Source organism: Felis catus, chromosome C1 (genome assembly GCF_018350175.1).
Source record: "Felis catus isolate Fca126 chromosome C1, F.catus_Fca126_mat1.0, whole genome shotgun sequence".
Classification (NCBI taxonomy): Eukaryota; Metazoa; Chordata; class Mammalia; order Carnivora; family Felidae; genus Felis; species Felis catus.
This window is the reverse complement of record NC_058375.1, coordinates 216,585,608-216,599,663: the sequence shown is the minus strand read 5'-3', so window position 1 is coordinate 216,599,663 and position 14,056 is coordinate 216,585,608. Positions and strand designations below refer to the sequence as shown.

At 54.9% G+C, this 14,056-nt stretch overlaps 1 protein-coding gene across 6 annotated transcripts in view; it reads right to left on the bottom strand.

The window, feature by feature from the left end:
* Window positions 1-14,056, bottom strand: part of AGAP1 (ArfGAP with GTPase domain, ankyrin repeat and PH domain 1) — a 554,841-nt gene that overhangs the window by 431,061 nt on the left and 109,724 nt on the right. Inside the window, exon 1 of one of the 6 annotated variants that reach the window (XM_045034666.1) lies at window positions 13,546-13,758. The exons of the other annotated variants lie outside the window; for them this stretch is intronic. The gene's annotated coding sequence lies outside the window, so the exon portion shown is untranslated. Of the gene's footprint in view, window positions 1-13,545; window positions 13,759-14,056 lie in introns of those variants that run through there. 6 annotated transcript variants of the gene reach the window in all.

Genomic DNA, 14,056 nt, shown 5'->3' with positions numbered 1-14,056 from the left:
TCCATTCCTGACAACGTTACCAGTTCCTGAATAGGTCAACACCCCACCATCCCAAAAGAAAGTCCTGGGACAGTGGAACCTGCCCTTCAGGTGTTTTCCACAGCTCTGAGAAGCCGCGACGAACGGCCCAGCAGCAGGGAGCACAGCACACGACGTTTGGTTTTCCAGACGGAGCCGTCGCAGGCCAGACTCTATTTCCCAACAGTGAGAGAGGTTCTCTGTGCTGCTTCTGCAAACAAAAGAACACACCTCCTACAGGCCCAGAAACGCAAGGCCGGCGAGTACTGAGCGGATGCGGGGGGTGGGCAGGTCCCACCACACATGACGTCGCCTCGCCACGCATTCACGTCTGTCCGGGGGCCTCAGCCTCCCCGTCCAGCGGTCTGGTCGCTGAGCAACACTTCTGGCCGGAGAAACAGATTCCCGCCTCAGCCTCCCCGTCTCCTGCCCGCCCTGGAAACGCTGGGATTCTCCAGGGTTCTGTCTCAGGCCCACTTCTCATGCTACACAATCACCCTGGATGAGTTCATCCACCCCCAAGGCTTGTTCTAGATCTCTAGACAACCTTCAAATGCTCTGGCTCAGACCTGAGCTTGGGGGGGGGGGGGGGGGCGCCCGGCCAAACAGCCTTCCCAACAACCCCCACTCAGCCGCCCCCACGGCGACTTCCTACTCAGCAATGGCATGGCCACAGCAGAACACGTACCGGACCCTCCCCGAGCCCGAGAGCCACGGTTCCCCGTCCAGCCCCGAGCCCCACTTCCCCCTTTTGTTCCCTGTGCCAAACCCAGCCGACTGCTGTGGCCCCAGGCCAGGAGCGAGGGTGCTGGTCCTCCAACCTCCCTCCCAAATCTCTCCAGACTGGCCCCCTTCCTTCACCTCCACTGTTACTGTCTTAGGACAGTGGTTCCCAACAAGCCATTTTGCTCCACAGGGGACCCTGGAGACGCTGACGGCTGTCACAACTGTGAAGGGGCTGCTGCCCGCATCTGCTGGATCCAGAGGACAGGGATCCTGCTAACATCCTCGGGAACACAGGTCAGCCCTCCAAACAAACAAAAAAATCATCCAGTTCAAACTGCCTCCCGTGCCCAAGTTGAGAAACCATGTTTTAGGCCAACTTCCTCCCTCTGCCGGATTACTACAAACCTCCCGACTGGTCTCCCGCCCCCCTTCCTGTCTCCGCTTTCGCCCAGACTGTTCTCTATGGGGGAGCCAGGGTACTCATCTGACTCCCAGACACACGATCACGCGGTTTATTCTTCCCCCAATCCTGGAAAGCAACGCCAGTGACTTGTAATCTCCCCGCTCATTGGTGGCTACTATTAACGCCGTGAGGTTTTTCTGTTCGATCCTTTATCTGGGTATATACAAAGCTTTTTATTTTTTAAGGTTTATTTATTTATTTTGAGGGTGGGGGTGAGGGAGGGGCAGAGAGAGAGGGGGAGAGAGAATCCCAAGCAGGCTTAGCACTGTCAGCACAGAGCCTGACGCGGGGCTCGAACCCACGGACCCGGGATCGCGACCTGATAAAAAGTTGGATGCGTAACCGACTGAGCCACCCAGGTGCCCCAAGATTTTTCTTAATTTTTAATTTCACTAACAAAATTGAGAGACCAACCTGTTTTGCAATTTGTTTTAATAAAGAGACATTAGCATCACTGATGTTTATCTTTACACTCTTCACAACTTCTTCTGGGAGCTCGCTCCGATCTCCGCTGTTTGAGCCGCTGTGCGTGAAACACCTACTACGTGCAGTGCAGCAGACAAAACTCAGACAGGCACCTCCAGGCGCTTCCATTCCTAGGACCGCAGCCACGACACCACCACATTCACCTTCCCGTGGTCATAGTATCTCAGGGCTGAACGTGGCCATCTAGTCCAACTTCCTATCTTCCAGCCAAGGACACTGTGGCCCAAGGAAACAGGAGGCACATAGCCAGGCCATACGGCTAGTATGGGACGTGGCCAGTTACCACCTACCTTTCGTGGCCACACAACCACCTACCGCCTACCTTTTGTGGCCACGCCTCTATAATGTGGCACTGCTTCACCTTCCCGTGTGGAAAGGCCTGAAAGTTCTGCCTTCTGGCCCAGAGCACCTACCTTCACGTTCCTCTTAAAAAGAGAGACGTTCTGAGATGCGACAAGGTGCTGGGTACCCTACAACCCTATCAGCAAGACTAATGCTCGCTGTGCAGATAAAGGAGCTGATATCCAAACAACAGCCGCATACAGGGGGCTGAATCGCACAGGGAGTGGGGGGCCGAGGGGGGTTTGCGTGTTTGTCTCCAAATCTCCAACCTTTCTGTAAGAGCACCTTTCTCAGGACCCACCCGACTCCAGTAAGGCCTCATCTTCACTAACTACATCTGCAACGAAGCCTCTTCCAAACAAGATCACACTCTGAGGCAGCGGGGGTCAGGGCTCCAACACACGGAGTTTGCGGGGACACAACTCAGCCCGTAACGAGTGGCGACACGAGGATTCGGTCAGGCTGACCCACCGCTGAGCCGGCAGGGTTCTAGACACGCGCTCTTACGTCCCCAACATTACCCAGACTCGCAACTGGACATCCACTTCCCGTCCCACAGCCATGACCACATCCACAATCAACGAGCTTTGCCTTCCCACTCCTTCTCTGAGCCCAGTGACTCCGAGCCCACCAAAACTCAGGGGGAGGGGTGTTTATCCTTTAGTACGGTCACCGCCAAAAGCACAGTGCATGGGACACTACCCCCTTCTCTCCATGAGGCCAAAGTCCTAGAAAGACGCCCCAAAGATTCAACGCACTCACTGAAGGAAAGAAAACTACAGCTGAGGTGGGTGACAATTTCAGGACCAACCTTATTCTTCAGAAGCCTCTTCTCCGGAACGTGAGCTCTTAGAGCACAGAAAGGAAAACCGTCCCGCCCTGAAGGACATTCTTCAGGCGCCCCCACCAAAGTCTACGTCCCCCGGGGACAGTGGCTCCAGCAGCACAGCTTTCGTGGAGGGAATGACAGAGTCCGGAAAGGGCCCCGTGGCTGCTGGCACCAGGAGAGCCACTGATCTAGCTGATGGAATCTTCTGAATGATGGATGAAAGAGTTAATCCACCTTACACACCTGAGGACGACCAAATACACAGGGCAACAACCTTTTCTTCTAGGCGGGTCTATTACCAAGCATGATGAAAGGCAAATCCCATCAAGCAGAGGAAAAGAGAAAGGGAAATAGAAAAGAAATACTGCCTGCACGTATGGGGAGCTTGGTGGTGAACACGGTGTGTTCACAGAAGTATACCACTTCCTTCCTAAAATTACCTGGGGTAGGAGTTTAGGGGTACTTATTCCTTTTGCAGACGAGGGAGAGGCTCAGAAAGGTTTCACGCCTCAACTACTGCCGTAAGATTGGGCTACAACGTCAAGACTCAAACTCGGGACACCTGTTACTTATACGTCAGGCGCTGACCACCTGAAGGTTGGAGAAGATTCCCTGGCAGGGAAGAAACGTTCCCGCCTCCGAGGGAGAGTTGGTTCTGGAGCTGAGGAAGCGTCACGGGAAACCCACGCGGATTTGAGGTCATACAGGTGGCCCCCATCGGTGACAATTCAGACCATCTCGACACCACGAGAAGATGGTATTATTGTGACCAACATAAAAACCCAGCAGTCTTGTTCTCAGTCGCACGACTACAGTGGGAACGTGGAGAAATCTGGGAGAAAAGCCCCACTCGGAATGGGGGCGCTAAGGAAGGGCTTGCTGACGTTTGCAAACATTCCAGAAAGATTCCCCGAGCCCCCCGGAGGGTGCGGCCTCTGGCGACCCACAGTGCCTTGCACACGGCTCGTCACGGCACCAGGTGGCAGAATGGATCAGGGGTGGGTGAGTTCACAGCCTGGGCCACCAACTCTCCGATGGACAACGTCCAGGCTCCGGCTTCCGTGAGAAGCTCCACAGGCACGGTCTCCACTGAGACCCAGTCCCAAGTAAGGGGACCTTCCAACGTCTGGGCTCTCTACTGCTCTGAACAGAACCGCACGCGGGCTGTATAATCACGGCGGTGATATTGCCACTGCTGTGGTCAAGGCTCCTAAGGAGGCGGAGGTGACAGGGCATCAAACACAAATGGTTACCCTGTCCCTACACAGAGCTCTCAAAAGCAGGACTGGCATCGAGCAGTGCACCGATGCAAGCTCAATCAAGCAGGTATTTCCAAACACGCATGATAAATTATTACCGAACTGAAAGAAGAAAATCCAGAGATACATGACTGAGGGGAAAGCCCCACCACCTGTCTTAAAGCCACAGCGGCTTCCTTCCGTCAGTGTCCAGCCAAGTGCAAGGGTGCGCCCACTCACAGATTTGGGAAAATCTGGGCACCGGGCTGCAGCCTCTGGGGGAGGGGCTCAAGCAAAGCAGAACTCAAGGCCGCGGAGCTCATCCAGAGTGAGAGGCTAAGACTTCGTACGAGGCTTCCGGTTCTTAAAGAAACAGAGACGCCCTCCGGCACAGGCAGGGCCAGCCAGGTCTTCCCACGTGGCTCCCTCCCTCCGTTTTCCAGCCACTAAGCACCTGAACCTTCTGCTAAAACAACTATCGATCTAAAGAGGAACATCAAGGGGTGCCTGGGGGGCTCAGACGGTTGAGCAGCTGACTTCGGCTCAGGTCATGATCTCACGGCCCGGCCCGTGGGTTCGAGCCCCGCCGTCGGGCTCTGTGCCGACGGCTTGGAGCCTGGAGCCTGCTTCGGATTCTGTGTCTCCTTCTCTCTCTGCCCCTCCCCCGCCCATGCTCTGTCTGTCTCTCTCTCTCTCTCTCTCTCTCAAAAATAAAATAAATATTTAAAAAAATTTTTTAATAAATAAACAAACAGGAACATCAAGGTGACTTACAGGGCACGTTTTATATTCCACGCGCCAACATGCCATCGGGCAAGCGCAAAAGGAAGACGGCAGATGGTCAGCCTGCTTGCACGTCTCCTGATGACATTGGCTGGCGTGGTTTCGGAGGACAAACACGACCACCTAAACCGAGGAGAGACAACAGAGCCTGGATCCCCGGGGAGAAGGCAGGCTCAACAAGACAACCGAAGCATCCGAAGGTTCTCGCTTGCAGCCACGACCTGTATGTGCCTGCCCGATCCCAGCTCAGAAAGCAAGCCGTGTGAACCGTGGCCGTGGGCAGATGGTCCTGGCCAGCCCCGGGTGGATTTCAGACCGGCCCGCTCACCAGAGCCGGGAGCGCACGCAGAGTTCACACGGCTGTGGCCGGCACTGAGACAAAGTGGGGGCTCCGTGCACAGGCAGGGGGAGGCCTGGGGGCTCCAGATTCCCCCCCAGGCTCTGCCCTGACAATTCCCCCTAGCCTGGCCAGCCACTGGGCACGCCCCTGGGAACGCTGCTCCAGAGGTAAGATCCACCGAGAGCCGGTTTGTTAATTTACCTGCAGGGGCAGCTCACCTCTGGGGTCCTGCAGAGAACACATTCTCGGCTTGCAGATTAACTGGATTTAGCCACACATGACTGAAAACCCCAAAACAACAGCGGCTTCACAAGAGGCAAATATTTCTCTCTCCCATCAGTGAAGTCTCCAGGTGGGCAGGAGGCTCCAAAAACCCAGACCCGTCCCAATTCCGATGTGACTGTCACTGCCTGGGCCCAATAAGGGGAAGGATGGGGCAAAGGGCCCCACCCTTTCTTTTGTATTGAGATTTACCAGAAGCTGCCAGGTAGTACCTCCAGTGGGGTCTCCAGGGAGCGGCCACAGGTAACAGCAGAAGATCTATTCTAGACCCAACTCAGGGCTGGTTCTAACAACCTGTACTTTGTCAGCGTCTCCATGCACCACATGTGTGTCCAAGCATTTTTCCAGGCCTCGCTCGCTGAATTTTCTCCACAACCGTGTTTCATGGATGCCCCCCTTGTCCAGCTGAGGACACCATGGCAGAGGGGTTAAGTCCCTTGGCCAGGCTCCTACAGAAGCCAGCTCAGGGAGGCTGGCACTGGATTATCGTAAACCCGGGATTACTGCCTGGAGGAAGCAGCACGGGGGAGACTCGACCCCGAGGAAGGATGCCCCCTGAGCCCACGGGCCTTCGGCAGGCAGCGCCAGCCAGCCACGGCAGGAACAACCAGGACCCCGTGGCTTGGTCCTTGGGCACAGGCCCCCTCTCGACCGACAGCGCCCTGGTGGGGCAGCCCCCCAGCCAGCTTCCACCTGGCTGTTTCCTGCAGCCTGCCCGGTCCCCCCTCCCTCCCACTCATGCCAGGCTCCAGGCGTGCGTTGCCCGGTTAAACTCCCCTGAAGCAACCCTTCAAATCTTCAGGGAACCCCCTTGCGGCCCCAGGATCCGACAGCATTAGAATCATCAAGCTGGCTGCTTACACATCAGAAGGAAAACACGCAGAGGGTCTGGGCGTGTTTATCTGCAGGAGCGTGAAGTGAACCCTGACGACGTGGGTCGCCCCCTCTGTGGATTGCGCCCGGAGCGTGGCCCCGGTATCCAGGCACTGCCTGCACATTTGCATACGAAGGAGCTAGACGGGAGGCCCTGTCAAAATATTTTTTGACAGGCCAGAGACGCGTTTTATGACACGATCCTCAGTTAGCAGCGAATGTGTTCGCAATATGTTTCCGCAATCTGCCCATCTCTCCGAGGCGGGCTCTTTGTTTTGCTCAGGCTGCGCGGGCTGTCGCGGGGATTCATGCATTATGCAGGCCCGGGCACCGAGCGGGGGCCTCGCTGTCACGTAATTAGGGGGAGGGACGAGATGGAGGCGGCGGGGCAGGGCGTTGCCATGGAGGCGGCAGGGGAAGGTGGTCGCCTAGGGATGGAAGACAGATGCGCCCCGACCCAGGCCGGGGCTGAGCCCGGAGGCACCGCGGCGGGGACTTCAGGTGGAAACTGAAGCAAGATGCGTCCCACTGGCTCCTCACCAAATCCAGGGTGCGGAGAGCTTGGATGTGCGGGACCCCACGTGACGGGGAAAGTACCTGTGCCGGCAGGCTCCAAACCCGCTCTCAAACATCTTCAAAAAAGCATAATGTGCAGGGGCACCCGGGTGGCTCAGTCGGTTGAGGGTCCGACTTGGGCTCAGGTCAGGTCACGATCCTGCGGCTCATGAGTTCGAGCCCCGCGTCAGGCTCGCTGATGTCAGCACAGAGCCAGCTTCGGATCCTCTATTCCCCTCGCTCTCCGCCCCTCCCCTACTCATGCTCACTCGCTCTCTCAAAAATAAAAATAAAAATTTAAAGCAATAATAATAATGATAGGGGTGCCTGAGTGGCTCAATTGAGCATCCGACTTCGGCTCAGGTCATGATCTCGCAATTCGTGGGTTCGAGCCCCCCATCGGGCTCTGTGCTGACAGCTCGGAGCCCGGAGTCTGCTTCACATTCTGTGTCTCCCTCTTTCTCTGCCCCCCCCACACTCTCTCTCTCCTTCAAAAATAACTAAACATGAAAAAAAAATTTTTTTTAATAATAATGATAATAATATACAGAAAAAATTGTCAGGAGAAATTCCACCAACTTTTCTTTCAATATGTGTTTTAATCGCCACAAAACCTTTCTACAGGTCCCTATTTAAAGTTCCATATTAACATACTGCTACCCTAACGGGACAAAGAAAGTGCAATGAATTGTTCCATGTAACGCGACGAAACGGGGAATATCTGCTTCAGAAGACGACGCGGTGATTAATAAAGTGTCAGTACAATCGAGCCTCCAAGTGACGGTCTTTTGCTGCTGTCCATGAAGTCCACTCACGTTCTTATTAACAGCGGTCACCATGCTGGACCCCTGGCCCCACGCTGGAGACGCCCCTCCTGCACGTCTGCCCCATTCTCCTCCTCCTGGTCTAGAGGGTCTGGCCACGGCCACGGCAGCCTGTGTCTCCCCCGCTCCCCAAGTCCGGTCCCGCTGCGCCTCCCCCGAGAGCCCGTCCCCCGGTGCTTCCTTTCTTCTTCCCTCAGAGGTCCGGCCCTCGGCCCTCGGAGGCCGCTGGGCCCTTCCCTTCTGCCAGGTCCATCCAGGAGTCCAGGCCCAGAGCTCCTCCTTTCCGGGCCCAGCCCAGCCCCCGGGAGGGGGCTCCTCCCTGTGTGCTTTCTTCCCTCTGCCCCAAAGAACTCACCCGGCACGGGGGGCGGGGGGGGGGGCCGACTCACTACAAGGCTCCTGTGCTCCCCTCTCCTCCCACCAGATACAGCCCCCCAGGTACCGGAGGAGACTCACCCGCAGGTGAGTGGGGGCTTGGCCGCGAGACGTATACCCACCCGGCTCACCCCCTTCTTGTCCAGGGTGCCGTTCTCTTCCCAAGTTCACTACCAGTGACCCTCTTCCTCCTCCGCTCGAGGAGGTTCCAGGACGTATCTTTCTATTCTGACTTCATCCCTCTCTCCTGTTGGCCAGGACTCAAAAATAACATTCAAACCACTGAGAGTAATCGGGGGGTGGGGGGGGATCCACCCTCAGCAATAAACGCGAACCCCACTATGAAGTCCCCTCACAACACGCGTGGCGAACAGCTCAGAGACAGAGCATTCTACTGTGACCGTCCTGGAATCATCAGAGGGTGCCCCAAAATGTGTACAGGCAGAACCGGACTTGGTCCCGTGACGGAGAGCCCCCGAGGCTACCGAGATCAGCACACCCGACCCACGAACCCCAAACAGCCCAGTGGCCGCTGTCCACACAACAGAAGGAAGACCGGTCCCCTTACAGGAGAGACGGGATACTCTTCCTAAAAAGGGGCTTCTACAGCATCGATGTAAATAACAACACACGTGGCCTCTTTTCAGCGTACGCAGTTTCAAGTTTTGCTTTATGAGAACACTGAAAACAAATCAACACGCCTACAGGTCTTGCTGGATTTCGAATACTAAATCTGTCAGGACACAGGTCAAAAACGAGGGCCCCGGGGCCAAATCCCACCCACCGTGTGTTTCTGTAAATAAGGCTTTACTGAGACGCGGCTGCGCCCACGTGTTGACGTACTTCCCGCTACAACAGCAGCTCAGAGGTTGCGTGGGACAGGACGTCACGGCCCGAGAGGCCAGGTCCCGTCCGGACAGTGCTTGTTGCCCTCTGAGCCAGCACCTGTTACTCACTGCGCTTTGCCCCCTTGAGAAGACGCTGTGAGTGCCATTCAAGTAAGTCCTTCTTAACTCTGCCGCGGGTGGAGCTTGAGCTCTCGCGACCCCGAGATCGAGAGTCCCAGGCCTCCCGGGGCCAAGCCCACCAGGCGCCTCTCGTTACTTCTTTTTAAGTAGCCTCAATCGTGGGGTGCCCAGGTGGCTCAGTCGGTCAAGCGTCCGACTGCTGGTTTCAGCTCAGGTCATGATCTCACAGCTCACGGGTCTGAGCCCCGAGTCAGGGTCTGCGCTGACAGTGGGCGGCCGGGTCGGGATTCTCTCTCTCTCCCTCTCTCTGCCCCTCCCCTGCTTGTGCACGCTAAGTACTAAGTAAATAACTTCATTTATATACGTAATACAAGGTCACTGAGGAAAGCAATATATACTTAAGAAAAACGTTAAGGGCCACAAGGGCTTGCTCGGTGGTTAAGCATCGGACTTCGGCTCAGGTCATGATGTCACGGTTCGTGAGTTCGAGTCCCACACTGGGTGAGCTCGAGCCCCACTTTGGGTGAGCCCCACTTCTCTCCCTCTCTGCCACTCGTGGGGTCCCCCTCTCTCTCCCTCTGCCCCTCATTCACTTATGCCTTCTCTCTCTCTCAAAAAAGAAAAGTGAAAGGGGAAAAAATGATCCATAAAACCTACTGTGACCTCCAGTCACAGGCTGGTGGACGTCCTTCGCGATCTCTACATAGAATGTGCTTTTTAAAAATAATGGCATTGGGGCGCCTGGGTGGCGCAGTCGGTTAGGCGTCCGACTTCAGCCAGGTCACGATCTCGCGGTCCGGGAGTTCGAGCCCCGCGTCAGGCTCTGGGCTGATGGCTCGGAGCCTGGAGCCTGTTTCCGATTCTGTGTCTCCCTCTCTCTCTGCCCCTCCCCCGTTCATGCTCTGTCTCTCTCTGTCCCAAAAGTAAATAAACGTTGAAAAAAAAATTAAAAAAAATAAAAATAAAAATAATGGCATTAACCCACGTGCCACACACTCACCAAGTGCCAGCCGGGACGCTGCAGGCCCCACCTGGGGTCTCCCCGTTAAGCCACCAAACAAACGTCCCAGGGAGCGCACGCACCCTGTATTCGGTGATTTCCACCTACCGCTCAGCGAAGACAGAAACCGGGATAATATCTACGTTTTCCCAGGTTTTCACTCATAAGATGCAGCAACTAACCCCCATGCATTCTTCTGACACCCTCTCTGCTGACCTTCGACCTCGCTTTATGCCTTTCTCCATGTGGAGTTTCTACATCAAACGTGAGAACATTTCTGAAACAGTGCTCACAGGTTGTCACGTGCCCCTCCAGACGGGTCGGCCAGTGCACACTCCTACCAACAGTGACAGTGTCCTAAATCACCTTTCAGATCACACATCTCACTCCTGGCACAAAGTGTCACAGCCAACGGCGCGTTCGGAAAGGGGCACGAAGACGGTCTGAACGCTCACGCGCCCGTATTTACGCCGTCATCCCGTAATTCCCTTCCGAGGTGATGTTTTTAACGAATTAAAAACCTGGTGACTCGTAAACGTGAAAATTGCTATTTTGTTGGGTTGCTCACAGTGCCTTTTCACAGCACAGTTTCGTTCTCTTTTGGACAATCAGGCCTACGATTCCCCCCCCCCCCCCCAGGTAGGAATACCCCTCTCTCCCAGCCAGGCAGAGCCAGCCCTGACCCCAGCTGCCCGGGACCCCTGCAGGTTGCCTCCAGCTGCCCCCGCCAGGCTGTCAACCGCCCAGGGCACTCAGATCGCCACACAAGCACCTCCGCTCCCTGCTGCTAGGAAGGCTTCGATCCCAGAGCCCGCGACTGGGCTGTCTGGATGGCGTCCGGAAGCAGCCCAGGTCTGTGCGCTTTCCCGCTATATTCGGAGACCTCAAGGTTAGGGAGGAGGAAGACAGCGGCACCCCAAGTCCCTTACCCAGAGGCTGGAGCCATCCTGAGGGCCCTCCCAGCAAACACACCCACACGGTCTGAGAGGCTACAAACTCATCCCTGGGCAGGACGTGGGTCCCCCTCGGCCCCCTCCGCACACGTACGCAAGCACTTAGCACAAGTCTAACGCAGGCACGCGCATACACGGCAGGAAAATGTTTTTAAACACGGAAAATAAAATTTCGTAAGTCTTTAAAGAGATATATTGAACTGTGAAATAAGTAAAATTCTAAAGGGAATATTCTACAGCAGGTAAAATGAGAAACACACCGTTTTCCATTCAAACTGCACAGGGGTATCTTCAGCATGCAGGTGCTTGCCCCTGGTACACACAGAATGCCAGACACCGTGTGAGGACACACACATCACGGTTCAGAGAGACACAGATGGTGGGAAAGGCACGGCCGTCTTCAATGGCGAAGGGGAGCAGGGATGGGCCCCCCAGTGGGTCCACGGCTCTTTCTTTCAGAAACATAAACACAGGGGTGCCTGGTGGCTCAGTCAGTTGAGGAACCGACTCTTGATCTCGGCACAGGTCATGATCTCACAGTTCATGAGTTCGAGCCCCGCACTGGGCTCTGGGCCGAAAGCGCAGTGTCCGCTTGGGATCCTCTCTCTCCCCCTCCCTCTCTCTCTGCCCCTCCCCTGCTCGTGCTCTCTCTCTTCCTCTCTCAAAATAAATAACCTAAGAAAAAACAAACAAAAAAAAAAAAAAAAAAAAAAAAAACAAAGCATAAGCACACACATACCCTCTACAGAGAAAGCAAACAAGGCAAACTTTTAAATCAGGGAGCTGCATGGTAACACCCATCCTGGTCTCCTCTCTGGACTTGAGTACTGGAATCATTCAACGCTTTCAAAAGTTAGGATATAAAGCTCGCTCAGTTAAAGTTTCCTCTCAGCAAAATGTCACTCGGGACGCAGGCTGCAGAGCTAATGTTTGGCCACGCTCTCCGGAGTGGGCTGGCCCTATTTCGGGGTTCTTCTGTTAGTAATTAGTGGTGAGAGGTTTCCCCCAAGGCCCTGCTTATGGACACACTCGGTGTGATCTAACTTATCCATGAGGCAGCCTGCTTTGGAATCATCTTCAAAACGGAAACAAAATTTTCCTCTTGGGGGCTATACCTTATTAAATACGACCTTTTGCCATATTACAAATACTAAGCGTTTCACGGATATTAAAAAACACTACAATACTCAAAAGAAGAAAAAAATCTGGCATAGGAAGGGATGACCTAGGGTGGCAGAAAGCAGAGATGTGTCATTCATTCAGAGAAAATGTCTCAAGTTGGGGGGGGGGGGTTTAAAAAGCCAAAAGTCAAGAAATACACCCCAAATGTGTCATTGGGAGGCTTCCAGAAGTGTAAGTTCAGAGGCCTACAACACGGCAGCCTAGCTTTCCATTCGTACCCAGCCTTGCTGGAAGGCCCACATACCTGCAGGGGGCCCATGGGCACCAGTGTGGAGGCCAGTGGCACAGGGATGGGGACAGAAAGGGCACTGAGGAAGGGGCTAAGACCCAGGTCTCGACCCAGGACAGCTCACCACACCCTGAAAACTTGCAGCAGCGACTTTCAAAGCTGCCACGTGCAGAGCCAATGGAGTCTAATAACCCACCATTTCCAAATTAGCTCATTTTCTGTCCCCAAAACATGTTTTGCTAGTGTGGACACCAGTTGGCATGAGGCAAAGCAAATCTTGCTCCACAGGCTGCCACCCACGGATCTGTCTGTGCACAGCCCACAGAACGTGCATCCGTCCCCTGAGCGGTCCCTCCGTTTGGATGCACTGTTTCTGCAGCTCTGTCACAAGTCCCAAAGGAAAAGAAAGGCCCAGGTAGGTAAAAAATATCAGCCATGGCGGCCTCTGAACGCAGGGCAATCAACGGAAAATGACCACAACCCTAAAATACGCTCAAATAACTGAGGGCCTTACTGTTGCCTCCCTACTCCCCCTCGCTTCCCTCCAGGGTGCGGGCAGGGAAGGCCGGGAGCGTGGGTCCCAGCCCACCAAGACCCGCACCTTCCCACGTCCCGTACCCCCTGAAGCAGTGCTGACCGGCAGGGGAGACCACAAGCATCGCGATTTACTTCCTACAACGACTGTCCGGTGTGCATGACGTGCGAGAGACACGCATTTCCCGAAATCTTGCCGTGCGACAGGGGTGGGGTACGTGACTGAGTGGTAAGAACAGACTGGCCCCGAAGTGCTGAATAAACATTATGGTCCAACTGACTCCTAAGACCGGTGTGAGTGGCCACAGAACCACCTGCTTCTGTCCTGGCCGGGCTCCCAGGGTTAGAGGTCTGGTTTTCAAAACGGACACTGACCGAGGGGTTGACTTTGGTGAGTCCCTGAACAGGAGCAACGAGACCTACCAGAATTCAGTAACAGAAAAGGCACAGCAAGGCCAACGCTGTCCTCTCCAACACCTATCTTTAGATCATGCTTACCTGGCTCTGTGGAGCGAGTCCAGGGACAAGGTCTAGATCATGCTTACCTGGCTCTGCAGAATGAGTCCAGGGACAAGGTCTAGTCTCCGTTCGCCACCCCAGGCACGTGTGGGCACACAGATGACAGGGCAGTGCCCGTCTCGCGAAGCTAAGGTGACTCTGGAGGAAGAAGATACCACCGGCCACTGACTGGCCGGACAGCGTGAGAGAGACTTCATTAGCTCGTTCCGGAACCTGCTGACAGGCTAAACCACAACCAACACTCTATAAAGCCAGCAGGAGAGCTAGGGTGGCCAACAGGCACTGACCATTCTGGAAAGTTCTCTTCTCAAAGCTGGGAAGAACACGAAGAGAACCATCAGCTGTTAACCTGAACTATTTTACTAAAACTTATTTTGGGGCAGCCAAAAAAACCAAACCAAAGCAACCAAGAATGTGTCATCCCATTGGACAGCTGTCTCCGTGTAACCTATTCGCCACACATCAAGGGAAGGTCGAGGCATTCTGAACCAGTAAACAGGATTTAACGACGGACAGCAGCAGGCCAAACACTAGATA